Below are 21,206 nucleotides of genomic sequence, written 5' to 3'. Positions count from 1 at the left end.
AGAACACAATTTTTAAGCAAGAACAATATTTGACTATTTGTTGAGTGTTGTAAGGTTTTCTATGATTTGAAAAAAAAATCTTTTGATTATAGTAAAAGCAGGAGCGTACTGAGAGCAATTTTGAATTCAAAAATCTTAAAGAAAAAAAAACTAGAAATACACGAAATAATTTCCAAAAGTGGTTGGGTTTAAATACATTTTGATACGTCAATGACGTGATGCATTATGGGCATTGTAATACGGGAGTACATTGAGGTTCGACGCCAGAGAAGCTGAACGCTCATATGAATTTCTTTTACACTGAGGTCTCTAGACCCCAAGCCCCACCGCTGTATAGTGTACATTTCAATCTAATACATTATACAAGAATATTAATACGGGGCCACTGTATTCAGAACATGCCCTCTTTTATTCTTTATATTGCTGCAAGAAACAAGAAGCCAGCCAACAGTGGTGGTAATCACAGATCTTGATCGGACAAAATAAGACATCGGTTGACCACCAAGGTCAAACTTCATTTATTGCTTTAATTTTTACTCTTCGACCTTTCAGTATGCCAGCTTCTTGAATGATGGGAATTCTTGTAATTTACGGAAAACCTGCAAAACAATGTTGGCCAAGCTTAAACCTAAATATTTAACTAAGCCGAGGCAGAATGACCGTGATGTATGAATACCGTCGGTCGTATCACGGCCAGACAGACCATCGCGGGCTCGGCCATCATTCAATCACGCTTAATCTTCTTTGGCGCAATCTTGATGGACTCCATTGTCCGATTGAATTCAATTCCAAAGGGTAGCCGGATTAAATGTCGAATAAGGTGTTCCAATACCCACTTCTCGTGTCATTGTGCAATTTTTCAAAGGTTGATCATCATTAACTTTGGTGGGCAGATACACATTGTATGCAGCAAAGTCCGAGAATTATTTATTCGTATCAAGATCCTGCTGGTCACCAAATTAACTACTGGTAGTACACCTATCTTGAATAGATCTACAAGTGGCCTAACAAGAAGTAGACAAGAAATTCGGTGCCTCATTACTAACGCCCACGTACTCGGGGACTAAGAAATCTTCCTTTCGGTTGTCGGAAGAGGAGACCGTAAAAGAAGAAACCGCGATGACCGGCAGATAGACGCGGCCACGTGTAGGCACGTCTTTAGATAGTCCGATATCAACCATGGGAATCATCTACAGAAAGGTCTCCACACGCGGAAACTGCAATCCCTAACCCCGGTTCACAGTTTTTATTTCTCGAACTTTCTCTTATTGCCAGCAAATATATCTGATGCGAGGTGGATCGCACACGGATTCAAACACACACAAAGAAGTGACGATTTCCATTTCGAATATGTGTGATAAAGAGACGTAAAAAGAGACTTTTCTCACAGCAGGACGCAGGACGTCCGGGTTTCGACCCGGGGTCAGGAAGGCAGGGGTCAGTGGTCAGCGTAGCGCGTGGGACTTCTCGCACGGCTTCTATTGTTAACTCCATACAGGCAGCCCTATTTTCTTGATGCCTTCCTGCGAGACTCACATTAATGTACAGGATCGGCACTTGTTCACTTTACCTTAACCAGAATGGCAGTATGAAATGAAGCTCTCAGCGACGAAGAACGAAAGATATTATTAGTATTTGTACTTTTAAATTAATTTTCCGAAAAAAAAAATGAAGGAGCCATGATGTCCAGTTTCAGTAGATTCGAATATTTGCCAATGTTTTTTATTGTGATGTCCAGTCCGCCAATCTTCTCGAAATGAAAGAAAACTCTGTGATGATTCTGGATTTTTGTGCGGAGCAAGAGGCTCCTAGACGAACAATCGAGAGAGAAAATTGATAGACAGCAGAAGAGATATTTTGTCTCACAGTTCCGTGAAAGGAAATAATTCAAGTACACAGTTTATTTGGAATTGATAGAATACCATCTCCCTTCTTAAAGACTTTCTGACAGGAATGGGGACAAGAATCGCCACCAGCCATAGCATAAATCACATGCTAAGGGAAATAATGACGATCAAAGTCGATGATGACGAGCGTAAGGAATGGCGGCTAAATGAAAACAAACCAAATCTGATGGATGGCAAAATACCACAGTATTTCACCGCAGGGAATTTCCATCTTCCATCTGCGACCAGATTCTTGAATCTGTGGCGTAGCAATTCCCAAGGAATGACGTCGAAATGACGTGTATTGGTTGGCATTATTCATGGCTGCATAATGTTAATTGAACCATTTTGACATCGTTCCCAGAGAATGCTCTCCGGAGATTCAACAATCTGACACCTGAAGTAATGTTTACGGCGGTTCCGGAATGAATTAAAAACGGTTATGGCAAGTTTTCACTTTTTGATTTTTACATCCTCGTTCAATTTAAAAGTAGGTTTTTTTGCTGCGCTCAATCTTCCTTTATATTAAATTACGCGAAAACCCAACTTTCTACCCTGATTACACTCTATACACGACACTGTCTGATTTTACTAGTGTCACTCATCGTTTTCCAACCTATTCCCATCTTAGTCCAACGCAGTTGAAGTACCCCCAAGAAACTGAAGTCGCAGTTTTGATGCTTTGAGATATCGTCCATGCATCAACTCGGACGACATACCCATCTCTGTCCGACTCGGGCAACTGTCCCTTAGCATTTGAGAGGTTGGTTCCAGCAATAATGATAAAATCTTTTTTTTTTACTGTCTCAAACTAAAAAAGCCCCTACTTCGGTCCTGCGTTCACCAAGTTTTTTCCTTCGGCCGATGTGAAATAAAACTGTTTATATCGGACGGACATGAATAGGCTCCTTCTTCGGCGCCCATTGTTCTTCAGCCGGTAAAATCGTAATTACTGCTACCTGCTTTGAAACGCGATTAATAACATGCGATTTAAATGTCGTCCGGCAATAAGGAAACCCGTAAAATGTGTCCCCAGATCTGAATATGTTAAGGTGCTTACAGAAGCTTGAGCTGACTCTATTATTGAGAAAACGTTTCGTCATTGTACGAGGGTGTTACGCCGATGCTAATTAGTGCTTGCGCGCACATTTCTTCAACAGTAAACCTTTGAAGGCAATCTCTGAGGTTTTATGAAGGAGTAATATATCAGATGACATTTGCTGCCAAGCGCGCGGTAATCAATTATCGAATTAAAATTTATGGCTTTTAATTATCGAAGTCAGTTATAACTTTCCAATCAATTTGCGGAATTCGTGTTGCTTAGAATTGTTGAAAAAGCTACTTGGGGAAAAGCACATTATAATATATTTCTGTCATTTCAAACTATAAGAAAGAGAAACCGATTTTTGCCAGGCATCACGGCTACATGTCCCCTATTTCAAATATTTTTCCAGAATTGACAATATCGTGTGCTCGCTCAAGATATCTCTTCATGTTTCCTGAACAGAGAACCTTCTTGCGTGTCTGATGAGCGTCTGATTTGACGGCGATACACGTGGTACCACTACAAACTTCCTTGTATTTCTCTTTTATAATTTATGTATGGAGGCACATGTGATGCAACTGTGCCCATCAGAATTGAGCAAATTCGATAGTTTAAGATGCAAAACGAGCGTAACAACACAAAAGTAACTGTTTGAGATGTCACGCACCCGGTAGCACAAACTAACGCTTTTTTCCACAATGTTGATTAAGAAAACCACCACAGTATCCGGTCTGATTTTTTGGTCAATCGAATGGAGAAAGGAAAGACGTATTGTTTGTCAAAAGGTCATATTCATTGCTTATTCAAAAATTACTTATGAAAATGTATTCCGAGTTGACCTGCCCTGGGCGCGGTAGAATATGGTAGAGGTCAAACGGAAAAATGGTCAGTCAAATAATATGGTAAAATATAAGGTTTCAGTGACGTTGAGTAATGGTGTGTAGATGATGGAGACGAGCCAATTTTAATTATTGTACTGGATGATAGATGGGTTTTTAATGGGTGCTATATGGGTCTCTGCAGAGGCAGAAAATGCTGGTATGGACATTTTTCAGAATTTTCAACTATTTATCACCACAGTTGTAACCTGGGTGGCTGCCTATATGTTCCAATACTCTTCCATCGCCGTCATTAACATCCTGTCGTACAAAGTAAAACCTTCGAAGGTGACCACTTGATCCAAACACCGGTAATCTGATCCTAAAAGGACGCGGGTGAGCGGATATACCACTGCTTCTAAAAGGAATTCTCAATATAATCAATACGCTTTAGATCGGCCCTGACATCCGGTCAAAATCCTTGTTCACAACCTACAAAATAAGTAATGTGATCATTTTGTATACAAATACCGGACAATAGGTCCTTTTTAGCAGCTTAGGACACCTCGACCGAAACGCAGTGTCGGTCATGGCAGCTTCCACTGACGAATTTAAAGTTGCACAGAGAGACAAACTTTCTAAATGAGAAATTACAGAATAGACCAGCAGCACCTTTGTGACAGCAGTGTGTGCCTCCAAACTCGAAAACTTCGTTATCTCCGGATAATTCCGGAATTACATTTCGGTTGATGGTCAGAGAAACTAAAATAAAGCGAAAGCCAGGAATAGAGTTTCTTTGGCAGAAGTCCCTTTCTTAAGCTGATTTGGAAGTTTAAAGTTTCCTGCGAGATGTCAAGGGACAGATTAGAAGTGGCAGGCCTTTGTAGATTATTTTCGTTGGATTAATTGGGAAATTTATGGAGGTTTTCGTTAATTTAAGTGTTTTCTTGCAAAATTATCTATTAAGCCATCAAAAAGGCCGGGGACCCTTTACCTAGTTAATGAACGCATTAACTTAGGCGATTAATAATCAAGACGACAATACAAATGACTTTGAATAGTTATTTAACCAACTTAGTAATTGCAGTTAAAAGCCGACTTATTGATATATTGTCAATTTTAATTGCAGGCTATCTTCCGTAGAAACGGCGGAAAAGAGAGTGGGCATTCGTCAGATTATTGGTTTCTACAAAAAATGGCTTGAGGTTAAAGTTAACAGGACGTTAATAATTTGGCCCTAGCTATAGAGATAATTTAACTCATGAACGTGTTTATTCAGGTGACATTATTAATTGCCTATTAATACACGAGTTAGTTACAAGATTTTTCCGTCGATTGCAGTAATTAGTTATGGTTCTTGAAGAAGTTCTTATCACGCTTATAATGTGCGGTATTTTAGAAATTAATAGTTATTTAACGAATGAGTTTATTAATAACCACTGTTAATAGTGACACACGCCGATCACGTGTTAAGCACAAGAATCATGGCCACGTTAAATCAATCATAACCAGCGTCAATGCAATTGTGACTTCTTATTTTCTCATTATATTCTTTTTATATATGTATTTACTTCTTATTCTTGTTCTTATAACTATTATTATTATTCATTTTTTATTATATTTTTACTTTATATTTTATTAATATAATGAAATCATTAATTTTAAATTTTGAATTCAAATAATAATTCATTTGGTTGAAATTGTTGTGGAAATGCATTAAAAACATTTTTTTTAATGAAAACTATGCGTCCTCATCTGCACGAATAATTCTGTTTTTTTTTTTTTAATTGACTGAATAATTAAATCACGATAATTTTTGAGATTTTTTTAACTATTTAGCAAACCATAGATTGGGTTAAAATACCCTTGATAAGATCCTTAATTTAGACCCTCAAAACTCAACTGGCAAGGTCACTACTTATCCAGACCGCTCTTAAGTAAAAGTAATAAACTAAAGTGGCCTCTTGAAACCAGGGGACTAAAACATCGCCGGACATCATCCTTCGTGCTCTTGAAGGGTCACGTGCCCCTAAAAAGAATTCTGGCTAATTTCACTACTCAAAAATTACGGAACATGGGCTTAATATAGGCAATAGTAATCATCCTAGTGATGAAACGTTAGTCAGATAAGCCATTTAACCAAACACATCCCGTTTCGAGGGAGATGCCCCCAGGAAGCGGCGATCTGTGACAATCACCAGAGGTCAGAAGCCGCCGGCCACTTCCGCACTTTGACTGATGAATCCACGGATTTTTAGCTCCAATTCGGGCCTTCATTAAGTAATTGCGATTTTAATTAAATGGGGTGGCCGCAGGCATGCAGGATTAGTGTTTTACGTTCTATTAAACGCTTTTCGTTTTTATTAAACGCGATCGGAAAAAAACGTCCCCAGTTCGTGTAGCACGCCGCCGTTCAGTTCCGTCACGTGTCACGAAGTGCGATATCTAAGAAATTGACATATTCAAGAAGACCGTGAATCCTGCCCACGTGTGCCAAAGGCCGCAGGTTTAGGAATCGTGTGCAGAAACGTCAATCGAACCGATAAGAGCCCGTTCTTATTGATTACGGTTGAGGCCAAGTTTGGAGACTATTATATAGTCCATCTCGAAAGTATCCGGAACATTATATACTTCCTAATTTTAAAATATTTCTTTGTTATAACATTCTACAAAAAAAGTAATGCATCAAGCAGATTTGTATCAATAATGGGCACTTGTCAAATAATGTCGCAAGAAGAAAGAAAAAAGAAGGGGAAATTGTGCACAAAAAGTTTTCGAAAGTTTGAAAAATTAATGCAAATGACTGATCTTGGAAAATTGAAATATACGAAACTACAAGGAGGATAAAAAAATGTCACAAATAAGAAATATAGAACAGTTTCCGAAAGATCCTGTAAGATTAACCGAAACAATCTAAAAACTTTAGTGATTTTAGGAGGAAAATATTCGCGCCTAGAGTTTCGGATATTGGCTGACAGATTTGGAGATCAACGAAGAATAAAAGTATGTCTAGAAACTGTTTACCTGTCACCTAAAAGGCAATGTTATAAAATATACACGGTGATTCCAAAGTTGAAGTTATCCTCTCACCAGCAAATAGGGCTTCAACGCTTTATTCATAAAATTAAAATTTATTAATAATCGGCAAACCACTTGAGATAATTAAACAAAATTTTGTAGGTGTCAATAGCTACGTGAGAGGAAAATCTTTCAGTAAATAAAATCATTTTCAGGGTTACCAGTGACGCGTGTATAAAAAAATGTGTTTGATATTTTTGAAAAAAGAATGGTACGTCATTGATTTTTCTAAAAAGAAAAATTATTATTAAACTAAAAAAAAATTATTTTGATTTTCATATTTTTTAAAAGTAAATTCAGTTGTTATTTAGAAATTTTGCCAAAACTCAAAAATTGTTTAAACTTGTTTTCTGGTAAAAATCATCGTAGAGATAGTTCCAATACCATTTGACTACCACTAACACCTACAGAATTGTGTTTAATTATCTCAAGTGGTTTGGCAATTATTAATAAAATTTTAATTTTTAAAGTAAAACTTTATCACCGTGTATGTCCGTTGATATTGATATTCCGAATAAGCGCCAAAGGAATTTTTTGAAGCCTTATTTGCTGGTGAAAGGATAACTCCAACTTTGAAATCACCCAGTATAAATGTATATTAAGGAAAAAATCCTTATGACACCTCTACAAAGACAACGAAAAATAGATTTTTGTCAACGTTTTCAAGAAGACAATTTTAATTATGTTTTTTTATCTAATGAAAGCTGTTTCTAACTTGGCACAAATCACATAAAAATTCTATCAAGAGAAAATGTTACCATTCAAATTGCCAAATTTCCTTCTAAAATAATGGTTTGGGGAGCAATATCTCAGCGTAGTGCTACACCTCTCTGTATAGTTGATGGCACCGTTAATAGTGCACAGTATTGTGACATTCTAAATCGTTTTCTTCTTGAAATGGCGCACGCTTTATATCCTGAGGGGTGACGTTTTCAGCAGGATAATGCAAGATGCTATACTTCTGCCTGTACTCAAACTTGGATCCAAGAACATCAATTGAAAACAATTCCATGGCCAGCAGCTTCTCCAGATCTAACTCCCATTGAAAACATATGGGAACACTAATCAACATTGAAGTTGAACGAATAACGTCACGAATTAAAGAAGCTTTGATTTGGTCAGTTCTAGAGACCTCGATTACCATCACCAAACATTATGGCGGTGACCTAGTTTAGGTCCCTGATCTAGTTAGGTCCGGTGTACCTGGAAGTTTAGAGTTAAACGTACAAAAGTATAAAAACATGTAAAATTAAATTTACTATTATACTTATTGCTAAACTTTAGTATTTAATTAGATCAGGGTTGAAAAAATTCATATAATTTTAAGGATGACCTACCCGAAAACAACCCCTAATTGAGCTTTCAGCCACTTCAAATTTTTAGTAATTAAAGACATGAATAACACAAAAATATTTCCCAAATATGGTTAATCTAGGTTAAAACTTTCCTGAAATAGGAAGTTTTTTTTAACCTCCCTAAGCGGATATCTCAGGAACCATGCGTGACAGAAAAAAAACTTCAAATAAAAAATCGAAATATTTTGACATCCTCTGTACCCGCACCTGTTCTGTGTCGGTTGCGTTGTGAATCACCCTGTATATTAAACAGCCCCCGTACTAAATGCAATAAAGCGCAGCTGTTACGTACGCAAAATAGTGGACATATGATTACTTCGAATTACACATTATTGGGTCAACGGACCCCCAAAAAATAGGTCGACTGGCGCGTGGCTCCTTTTTGTTCGTTTTGTGCGATAGTTCCCTGCGCCCAGTCCACCCCAATGTCCATCATCAACCCCCAGCAAAGATACACCACGCTTAATAGTCCTACTGAACAATGAATATATTTATTGATTTGGTTCTTTTCGGGGGTAGAAAGCCTTTTGTAATGTCAGGCAACGAGGTTCTTTACGTTTGCACAAAGCGATCGCAAAGAACGAATTTGGTGCCATGTAATCCGGTTTTAAATGTCGAACTTAATGTTTTGAAGAAGAAAATAGTCGTGAAGTTAACGGTCTACTTTTGTTGTCGGGTAGTTTATATGTGAACTTTTAAACGTTTATGCCGTGTGTGATTCCGTGGTGCAACTAACGATCCGCTCTCTGTAATTGAAGAGATTTATTAGGATTTATCGTATCACGAGTGAATGGGAAAACGGTCGTTTTACGTTGTTTCAAGATATTCTTTGGTCATATTTAACTGAAACTTCTCTAATACCAATGTTTTTGAAATTCAGTGGAAATAGCGGGGGTACATTTACACCTTTACATTGCCGTTCATATGCGGGTCCTAAATAGGGTACGCCTGCATGAAGTGACCACCAGACTGATAGTGTAGATTAGATAAGGCATAACGTGCCGCCAATACATAAAGCCTCCCATGCGTGAAAACTTTCCCAATTAGGTTTTTTTATTTAGGACTTCTTTGTGCGATCCTTCAATGTCGCGCTTAAACCCCGAAATAACGCGCTTATGTTCATTGCCAGGAAGTTCAATAATCTTCAAACACTGACCAGACGTTCTCGGGGCTATTTTTGCCTGGATTCTGCGAGCCCGCTAAGGCCAGACCAAAGAAAAGCAAATCATCCAAAAAGTCATTGGCCAGTGCTGGTATACAACTCATTTCCATGATTTTTAACACAACATTTAAAGCTTCTGAGCAGAAAGGCAATATCTGGGATTTCAAATCGGAATACAAGAAGGAAAAAAAACTCAATTTACTTCAGTTAATAATTCAAAACGTCACTCAGAAATCCTGATTTGTAGGACTCCAGTTAGGAATACACAATGTCGAAAACACAAACTTCAACTCTACTTTTTTACTTTTTATGCAGGGTAGAAAAAATCAAAAGTCAGGAAAAAATTCAAATTCGGCAAAATGTTACAAACTTTGAGCTTCTACTTTCTAGTCTAAAAGGTCTACATATCTTGAAAATTTCTTTCAGAAACCGAAATTTGAAAGTACACTTCTAGAATTTCTCATTGCGAAGTAAAATGTGAATTCACAATAATTCGATAGACTACCAATGCCCGGGATTAAAATTCGGAGTAAAAAAAGGAAGGAAGTAGCTAATCCAAGATGTAGTTCCGTGGTCAATATTCGGTTTGTTAAGATATGAGAGGTCAATCATTGCAAAAAGTAAAAAAAACCGCAAGGGTTAAAAATAGTTTTGTTTATTTATTTTATACTTAAAAGAGTAAAAAATGGCTAAATTCGGGACACAAAAATGAAATTCTAGAACGTCGCATACGAATAAGGCATCAAATTCCCAAGTTCCGACATATGGTAAGAAAACTTAAGTACGTATAGTTAATTTGCTTGTATGCGTTACTAAAGAAATTGAAAATGTTGGGTTGAAAATTAACAATTTGGTATGAAATTTTTTAAACATTTATGGCATCGAGTAATTTTTTTCTAAAATGAACGTTTGCCAGTTTCATATCTTCCATTCATGAGCAACGGCCAAAGCATTTCTAGAATATGAGCTATCAAAAGTTACTGCGAAATGTGTTGTTTCGACTGTTTTACTGTTTTTGTGAGCAGTTTATTTCAAAATTTCGAACAAATTCCATTTTGTGTGGATTTTTTATAGGCTAAAGAGCGAAGAAAGTCGAATCGAGCAATATAATTTTGTGTCGTGGTTAAATAAACCTCCACAACATCGCAACAAAAAAACCAAATTTCAAACTAACCGTCAAATTATGTACATGTGTAATTTAATTTTAGCAAAAAGGTCAAACTTGCTGAATTAAAAGTAAAAAAATTCGGAATATTGCAATCAAATAGCCAATTTTTAATGATGAAATTGAAAAATTCATATATTCGAAAATTCTCCATTGAACCAAAAAGCAACAAAAAACTTAGGGAAAAAATCAAGTTCGGCAGCTTCATTGCAACTCTGCTGTAAAAACATTCAAATTTCAAACAAAAATTCTGGAGACTGAGAGCCAAGAAAATCAAAAATTTCCCATGCATGGTCAAAAAGTCTTGAAATTTGGGACAAATTCGTGCCGTTCTGATGGAATATTCGATAAACCGGGGCTGAGCTTGACACTATAAAAGGCCTGCGGCTAAAAAACCAATTAGCTTTGTCCCCCCATTCACGGTTTCCAACTTTGAACTGAAATAAAGTTAATAGAAAACAAACGAGTGGAGATACGATCGGAATTAAATTGTTGTGGTGAGTCTGTTGAACGTGGCCTGCATGCCCAAACTCGTAAGGCGACTTATTGTCCATTGACTGAGTAGGGAACGACTAAATTTACCCACTGGACTACGGCCTAAATTTCTAGTTCAGCCGAGAATGGCAAATATAAAAAGAGTATTCCACTTTTTTCTAATGTCCATTGTCATGGTGTGAGAACGGCGAAGATAATACAGAAAACCGCTGAGAGAACAGTTTCCTGTACTTAATTATGGGAGCATCTCGGCGCAGCAGTGGACTTCTTCTGTTGACCAGAATATTGTTTCAACCCGGTAATTAGCCATTGTTACATGACTGCCGTTCTCACCTAAGTTACACACGGATTTCTTAGATAATGATGCTTATTGAGGTGTATATAATAATAATTATTAGCTCTGCAAAGGGAGTTGAGCATGGAAAACTGCGGTAAAGTCTTGGGATCGGCAGGAATAAAATTTTCGATGACATCAATGAGAATCGAAACAAAAGAGACTTTTTTCCCGTCCACATTCCACAACGTTTTTGGTGCTGTTAGGACAATACTACTTCGAGTCCTGTTATTCTCCAAACTCTAAACAAAGGCATTGGAGAAGAAACCAATATTTGCCTTTGCAACTGCCTGCGAGGTACCTCATAGCGGTCCACCAGTTCTTCGCAAATAGCTTCAATCTATTTTTTTTAACCCAAGGGATCGACGTTCCCACGTACGACTATGTAAGTGGATACTTCGCTAGCCCATCTTACGCACATGTGTTGGCCGTACTTTAATTATTATCTTCCTTTCTCTCTCTCCCCAAGAACATTTTCCGATGGCGCCGTCTCTTTCCATCTCGCTAAATCCATGTGCAAACTGAGGTGCACCGTTGCATTGTCCAGGTACAAAAAGTTTTTTGTGTTCGATTAATCTAGGAACGGAACTCCGTGTAGGGTTCCTCGAAAAAATCTGCCCCTTTCCTGTGTGTGTGAGAAGAAAAAACGTCGAGGGTAGAGATGCGTGTGCATAAAAAAAGAGGCTTAAAAAACGGTCAGGGGACGCGGCCATCTGGTAACCAGCTTGGCTCTTGAGACAGGCCTAGGAGGTCGAAAAAAAGCTCCGTCTGGGTCGGATACCCTGCCTGAGAATAGATCTTGGCACTGGCTAATAATTCTCGTGTTACGGTTTACGGTACTTTTTTTAATTACTTTTTCATACTAGCATCCCCATTAAACAATCATTAACTTTTAGCAATTGCAAAAGCACCGTAAAACCAAAAAACTGCACCTTGCCCATCCGGTTTCAAATAATTCCCTGGGCACCGGACAAAGGAATGTTATGACAGGTACTAAGTTTGCGGTCAATGGTCCTTTGTTGGGGCTGCTTAAACTGCCCGGCTGGACCATCATCGGGGCAATAAATCTCTCAACCAATACTTATTAAGGAGGGTGCATTTTAAGGGTAGATTTCGAATTTTAGAAAGCCTTGACCGCTGAACTTTCGTCTCGATCACTTCCTCCGGCTTGATGGAGATATGCGTTCCATATGTGGTGGATGGGATTCAGTCGAGATTTAGTGGTCTGATGGTACCTTCATTAATTATGAAGCCCAGGAAATTTTGGATCATTGACCTGTCTGTCTTGAGAGGATTTTTTCCATGTTCCGACCTGGATTTTCGGTCATGAGAAGACTTTTCATGTTCACGTCATTATCCGTTACACAAAGATGAACTTTATAAGGAGATTCGCGTAGGACGTTTGTTGGAAAATTGGGTATCTCCGGGAGCCGTCTTTAGACTGCGTCGGTTCTTACTTCTGCAAGATTCTTTCCGAGTGTAACTCTTGCATTATGAAGTCTTGGAGTATTCTCGCCCCCCTATCTTTCTATCGGCTCTCTCAAGTGGTCAAGTCGGTCATTGCTTTTTCAACACTCTCTTTCTCTCTTGTTTTCTTCACTAACAGCTATAGAACCTTCGTCCACTCTTATTTATACTGTGCGCCTCTAAATTGTCAACCCCCCTGTTAAAACATTTTAACAAATAATATTTTTTTTATTCGAAAGCAGGGTAAATAAGACAAAAAATAGTATCTTTCGTAATTTTTTTTATTTGTTTTATTGTTGCTTACCTCACTTATAGCGCAAAATGGCCGATTTTTAAAACTTGAAACGTGACTGAAGTAACGACTTAAATTAAAGGTCTTTCAAAACTACATTCAATTGTATAGTGTGATTCAAAATCCATCGATTCTTTTTAGAGAAACCAGCATAAATTTAGTAAAAAAATGCAATACAAAGTTAATTAAATAGTACGTAGACAATGAAAAAACTTATTTGTTAATAGAAAATTGGTTTGTTTTCGATTTTTTACCCTATTCTAGGTGTTTGTGAGCACAAAATGAAAAATAAACCAATTTCGTATTAACACACACGTTTTTCATTCTTTACGTACTATTTAACTGAGTTTGTGTTGTTTTTTTTACCAAATTTATATCTCTATTTGTCAAACACTAATCGAAAGATTTTGATTTGCAATACACCGTTGAATGTAGTTTTGAAAGACCTTTAATTTAAGATGTCGTTTGACCCATTTATCAATTTTTAAAAATCGGGAGTTTTTTGCTGCCGATGACATTTAAAAAAAACTAATTTAAACCATATTATTTTTTGTCCTCTTTCACTCTGGTTCTCGATTTATGAAAAGTGACCAGGGGGGAGGAGACAATTTTAGGCTGCAGGGTATTAGTTGTCGTCTCATTTATAGTTTATTTCGGGTAGATCAATGCTTCTTCCAAATGTTTACGTCAAGTATCTTTTTTGTTTAGGATTTTGTTTTTGCGATAATGACGAGCCTTGTCGGTTATGGCTTCTTCAAGATTTTTTCTGAGACTAGTTTAAAAAAAAAAAATTTTTATTGCTTCTTTGTAATGATATCCCATATCCATTACAGATTCTTCATAATTCATTCGTAGGTTGCGTTTTGTCTTTACAGGGTGAGTTTTTTTTTGTTGTTAATGAAGGGATCTCGAAAACTAGCAAAGTTACTAAGTCGGTTAGATGGGAAAAGGATTGCAGCATTGCGGAAATCATTTTTGGTTTCTTGAAAAAGTCTATGGCTTACTGGATATTTAGCAAAAACCGAATTGTGTCGATCTCTTTTTTAATCTAAAGAAATCATGTAGATACGAATATTACAGATAATTTTGCCCTGAAAAATATACATGATTTATTTGACAGTTGTCATCTTTAAAATATGACATAATCTTTCTTTTTTTTAATAGAAAGCATAGTAGTTTATGACTCATTTAAAATTCTATTTTTTCAAGCTTTAGAATGATGGATATTTTTCAAAATGGCGGATTTACAGCCTTTTTTCAGAGAGCAATTTTAAAACTCAAATTTTTATATATCTTAAAAGATTCGAGTTGTCGGTGTCAAACAAATGACAAATCAATATGAACGATTTCATGCGGAACTATCTTAAGATAACAATATCGGATTAAAAAACGGAACATCGTTTAAAAATACACTGAAATTGCTTGTGCAAAAGGCCAAACACGAAGTTAGAATGTAGTGAGTTGATTTGCAGATAATAAATCCCATTTATTGTAAATCAAATTGGTAATTTTTGACTTGCTTGCGATCTCGACCCAATTCGAAAGGTTGGCTCAGAAAAAATACGGGTGACAAATTACTTATTTCCGGAAGCGTAACTAATAGATTTTGGTGATAATTACGTTCCTTGGCCACTTCCTTTTCGGGAGATTGATTTTTTGCGAAGCAACATGTGCAAGGTAACCTCGAAGGCAATCTTCAGCAAGTCAAACGCATCCCTAGCTTAATTTCCTCATCGCATTGTTTTGTGAAGCCTTGGTTTATCCTCACCGAATAGCACTTTCACCTTACACGTGTACGATTCGAGCTTACATAAAGGCGATCTTTTATATATAAAAAAAATGGTTAAGAGCATCAAGTTGCATTGAGCCGAAAAGGATCGGCCGATCCTAATACAATATTTCTCCTACAAAATGCGAAATTTAATTCTTCTTTAAACCGCTGTTGCACAAAGCGTTACGAAAATCTCACGGTCTTAAAAAGACCTGAAAAAATACCTGACCCCCCAATCAAAACCGACCCTTTATGGTCATCATTGTCCCTAGATGGTCCAGATTTTTTATTCGATTAAGTTTCAATGCCCTCAGGGAGTCTTCTGATACAATAGATAGGCCCAATTTTTTTCTTTTATATTTTTATCATGCACGAAATTTTTAGTTCATCATATTGCAGGAAAAGTATTGAGATTTGTGTATGCACATAAAAATGGTAAATATATAATTAAAATACCTGAGACACAGTTAGCAACCTCCGCCTTCATCATAGTAATTTTTATCAGTAGATAGACGATGAGAAAGCAAAATATCAACAATTAGCCACTAGAAACCATCGTTTGACCCATTTAAATTGCGCTCGCACTTGACATTTTGCTTCAGATGAGAAGGTAGTTAAGCTTTTAATAAGCCATATCGCAAGCAAATAGACATTTCACACTGGCTCTGTCATTTGCCATCGGAATGTTAACGACGCATCATCCTATGTGCCTTTAGGGCTCCGCGAGAAGGTGAGTTCTGGAAACCCCAAAAATAAACCGCTCTTTGTTGACAGGAACAGGGGGGCTTGATAAATATTTTCGGCTTGGACCAGCAGTCGACTAAAAATAGCTCGTAACCCTCTCAAAGATTCCAGGACCATCACGTATGTCCACCATTGGCTCACATGCCTGTTCTTGAAGATTTTCTTCACACTCGTCCACATGTGCGCCTGAGATGTAGAGATTGTTACGTTGAATTTGTGCGTGAAGGAGAGACTTCAATTTGAGTTCTGGGTCATAAAGACCTGTTCCACGAGCGTTTGACGGAGAGCAATCTAGAGAAAGAACTGGATTTTTTAAAATTTATCTGGGTTCCTAAGAGATTTTAAAATTCATTCGAATGAGATTTTCGTAGATACGACCAATAACCTTTCCGTCAATAAATTGAGGAGTGTTTTCCAATGGAATAACCTTTACAATTCACCCTCACAGGAGGCCGAAAACCATCATATGCCACCGTCAAACATGTGCTTCGGGTATATTTATATGAGACATCGGACCGACCAGCGACGTGTCTGTAAACGGCCGACAAAAACTAAAACATGTAAACAATCCATTCTAAACAGTTTACATTGCCGTGTACGGTCGTTCCACGGGCACAGGTCCGTATCCAGGATAAGCTAGTTTCTAAGCTCTCTCCAAAAATAACTCAAAAGCATGCGATTACGCTCCTGCAGTTAGTCTAAAAAGTGCTGAATATGGCCAAAATGACGAGCGTTTAACGTTCAAGGAACATATTGTATACGTAATAAACTCATTTGAGGAATTTGACTTGAGAACATATACAAACGATGTTTGTTTTCGATGGGACCACCACTGAAACCACGCTTAAGAAAATATACTAAGGCCACTAAGGTTTCCCATCACTAGTGTCATCGATTTATGGGAAATTCTTGCCTAACAACAAAATGTCGTAATTATTGCCCCGCAATCGGTGAATGCTAAAGGTCGGCACATATTGGCTATTGAATAGATTTGATCCCGGGGTCAGATGTAAATTTAAATGGAGATGGCCTAGATGGATGGACATATCTTTTGTCCCTAGTTTCCAACAAGCCAACCCGGGGCAATAAAACCTAAATATATCCTCAAGAACAAGGTCTGTGTCAACATTTCGGGTGGATGTACCGCAACATGGAGCTTTATCCTATTTTAAAAATAGCTTGGAACGAACATAGCGAGCCTTCAACTTGACCGTGTTTCACTTATACGTAAATACACTCCAGTACTCAAGAGGGTGGAAGCGTTCCCGGATTAGGACCATCAGACTAAACAGGCCCTGAGGCCGACGTCATTGTCGAAAAAAACGGCGATGTTTTTTACCTCCTTGCCCATATGGAGACATTCAAAAAATAGTCTCGGCAGTAATTAAGATTACCTTGACGTTTTGAAGAGCCCCAGGCGACGTCGTTTATGTCCAGATAGACTAAACAACCGCCCCAATTCTCGAAAGGGATGTTTAAAATGTTTTCGGCTGGTTTTCAGGTTTTGGTCCTTATGTTTTCAATCTGTCAGCCGGCCCACCCCCTTCGACGGGGTACTCTCGGACGCAATTTATCTTCATAATTGAGCCGAGGTTTTAAGGGCTCTATTTCGGTAACGCGTTTCATTTAAACTCCATGCAACCGAACTTTCTAATTCCTATCGAAGAAATTAATATCACCTTTGAATAAGAAAGCAACAATGGCCATGGCTTGAGAGGTGCCATTATAGGCATCCAAAGTGTTATTTAAGGTGGAGGAAATTATACAGCTCGTAAAAGGAGTATGGACAATTTTAAATGGCCGTTTTTTATTCCTTTTGTCGAGTGGCAGTTCTTCGATGCCATATGCCCCACGAGAGAATTATTGCGTGTGGCTTTGTGTTCAGAATGTCTTCCTAAGACAGTTTTTAATACGAGGTACCAAATACGCCAAAAGAATGAGAATTTGCCAATTAAATGTCTCAAAACCGGCATGAACTGAAACCGAAAAAGGTTGGCAGGTTTGAACACAGTGACCACTGGCCTGCTTCAATTTTGAAGTGATATTTGAACCATATTAGATAGTTTTTTATGTTACGCTCGAGTCGCATAGCAGCACGAAACGTCAATATACAGGGTGTTTCAGGAAGAGATGCACAAACTTTTATATGTGATTTTACGTTAGTTCTAAACAAATAAGTTCCTATAAACGTAAGTCTGTAAAAGCTTCGTTTAGAATATACAGGCCGATAAAAGAATATTTTTAATTATTTTTTAAGTGTTTCAAAAACGGTTGGTGGTGTTTTATAGAAGTTTAGAAGAGGAGAACCGTCATTAAAACACATCTTTTGTAATAAAAGTAAATAAAACTTGTAAGCAGCGGCGTGCGTACCACTAATTGTTATAATCAAAAGACAAAGAAAAAATGGAATGGCCTTGTTTTTTTGACTACGGGGTCCTCATTTTTTACACTTCCAACCATTTTACTAAATCAAAGGTCTTTCAAGGATTTATCGTCAAGTGTGTCATTTTCGAGAAAGACAGCAATTTATTATCAATCTGATTTCTAATGCTTTGTTTCTCGAAAACGACATACTTTACAATAAAGCTTGGAGAGATCTGTGTTTTAGTAGAATAGTTCGAGATTTGAAAAATCAGGAATTCATATTAAAAAAACATGGCGTTCCATTTCTTTGTTTGATTATAGCAATTGATGGTACGTACGGCGTTGTTTACAGATATTAGTTAGTTTCATTGCAAAAGATGTCTTTTAACGACATGTTCTTCCCTGCCAAATTTCTTTAAAGTATCAACAACGGTTTTTTTAATATAAAAAATAAATCAAAATTAACTTTTATCACCTTGTATAACTTAAACGAATCTTTTCCGGGCTTATATTTACAAGGATTTTTCATTAAGAATTAAATGTAGCATAATATATTGAAGTTTGTATATCTCCTTCTGAAACACCCTGTATATGGGTGCAACATACAGTATGTCCCAAATTCATTTTCTATATCTTAGGATCTGGAAAATTATGTGAGCTAGGAAATTATGTTAGCAAGGGAATGAGAAGAAAGAAGCTATAAATATCAGTTTTTTTTCTATTTTGAAGAAAGAAAATGATTCATTTTCAACTATAAATGTAAAATTGAAATGTAATCTTGGATGTTTATATTTGCAAGCACTTCTGCCACAATAATGACATTAACGTGGAAAAAAAATCGTTAAAAAACCTTTTCATTAAATCATTATTTCGTCTGGAAGTAACGAGTTTGCACCAATCATCTGTATGCAGAATAGCTCCATGACTTTCTGGAGTGACCAAAGTGGCAGTTTAGAGATGGATTCTCAATTTAAAGGAACATAATCTTTTGATTTTGACGTTATTTTCGGGACGCATTTGTCTTCACCAGAAAAAGGCTCAACGCCAAACAAACACTACTTTAAAGAATCTCTTACATTCCTCGTCTAGATATAAAGAATATTAAAGGATTAAGATGTTAGTCTTTTATGTTCAAATCTGCTAATCTTTTTTAAACATTTCATTCCACCTAATTGGCACACTGTGTATATTTTATTCAAACAGCCCAAGGCAAAAAATTATATGTTATATGCGAGCCGTGTCGTTGTAAATTAAAAATGAAACCCATCTCGAGGAGTGACTGGAGAGATGAGACCTTTCAGATCTGATTAGCATTGAATGCGGTGACGTCACGAGGGCGAGCCGGGTCAACTTATTGTCCATGCTGGCCAGACCCGAGAATGATCGAACCTCACCTCGTCTATTGTTTCATTTTTCGTGTTCTAACCTCCTACATAATCGGAGCGTATGAATATTGTATCAGGAATGGGACATTAGCATGGAAACAAGTAAAAAAGAATCAACAAGCCAGAGTTGGGGTTGTTGAAACAACACAAGTCATCGAGTGCAAATTTGTAGAAACGGTTTGAAGTATTTGATCACGGACTATTATCAGGAAACTATAGCCGACTCCTGCGTGTTTTACGCTTGGCTCCTCCATTAGGGAGAACGTCGGGACGCAGGAAGTGGCGCCCTTTAGTGACCCATGTCACAACTATCCCCTCTTCGAAGTGAGAGAAGAGTAATATAACTGTCAAGCTTCGTAAAAAGTGTTTTTTTTTTCATTATTGATAATTATCATGTACCTAGTTTGAGGGTCAAGAGTCTCGAACAATGGGAAAGCTTAGAATAATTTGATATATCCATAAGCTTGGTATTAAAGTACTAATAAGTGTGTCTGCATTTTGAACCCTCAAAGTTCGGTCACGTGACTATTTAATTGAAACACAAAAACAAATAAGAAACCTCGCCTCGTTATAATTAGTCCTTAAATTATTTATTAAAGACTGGATCCGCCGAATGAAAATTCATTGAGTCACCCCCGTTTTCGCAGAGCGAAACGCGTGCCAAAAGCAGGGAAAGTAAATTAATTATATTATTTTAAACAGTTTTTAACAGTTTAAAAGCAAAGTAATTTCCCGAGGAATTTCCCTATGAATTATGATGTGAAAAGTTTGCGGAAACTTCGCTTGAGCACTCTTTTATTTGCCGCTTAAAGAGGCTGTTTGCTTGCGGATTTTTCGATAGTTTCCCTTTAAAAAAATTGAATCTCTCACAATTTTTTATGAAGCATGACCCAACTTCCTTGATACACCCGAACTTTATAGTCGATCTGTTAAACCGCATTTCGTCCGCTTATCTCTGTCTGAATGTGGAACGTCACTAATTCCATTTTAGTAGCCAGGGTTTTAGTTGGTATTAGAATTTGATTGATCGGGTTTGGGTGTTGTAAATTTTGTCGACATCCCAATCGCCCGGTATTTGGACTCTACATTGCGAGATAATGATGTCCATTGTGTTGCCTTGATAAGGCAGCTTTAGTATTTTAAGTTTTGCCCTTCAAGATTTTGGTCACTAAATTGACATAAAAAATGATGCATATAGGATTCTTGGTAGTGAGGGTCATATATTTCGTGGAATATAAGATTTGTGGAGATTGTAAACGTGGCGTATGAAAGGCGTTTATCGCAGATAAGCCCACTACATCAGACAAACAAAATATGTGCACGATAACCTGTGAAAACAAACTGATAAGAAACTTATGACCATAAGATATTGTCTGACCTGATATACAACGGGATTTCGGTATTTGAGCTGCGTTTAATATCGCGTCGTAAATATTTCCTGTCTTAGCTTTTATTGGGGAACAGCAATGCCTTGGCAAACATTAGCCAGCCTTTTGATTTTTATAAGTTGTAGAAACCGCAATTTTAGGATTTATAAGTTCTTCTGTAACTCGAAATTTACCTTACAACCGCCTTAGACCGCTAAGGTTTTTTCCATTAAAATGCGAAAATGTTTGTTTCTTCACAAACTTTATTAATTTGAGTTACGTATCCAACGGCACAGAGCAACACGTTCAGAGAAACTTTGGTCAGGAATATTTTCGATCGTTAATCTTTAACCGAAAATTCTCATTTATTCGTTCAAATATGCATGTTTTCAGAACAGTTCAGGTTTAATTAACTGTAGCTGAGAGACAATATGGAAACATCGAAATCCTTTAAAGCTAAATTATCAGTCGCCAGTTG

The sequence above is a fragment of the Euwallacea fornicatus genome, chromosome 13 (assembly GCF_040115645.1).
Source record: "Euwallacea fornicatus isolate EFF26 chromosome 13, ASM4011564v1, whole genome shotgun sequence".
NCBI classification, from domain to species: Eukaryota; Metazoa; Arthropoda; class Insecta; order Coleoptera; family Curculionidae; genus Euwallacea; species Euwallacea fornicatus.
Note: the sequence above shows the minus strand (reverse complement) of the source record.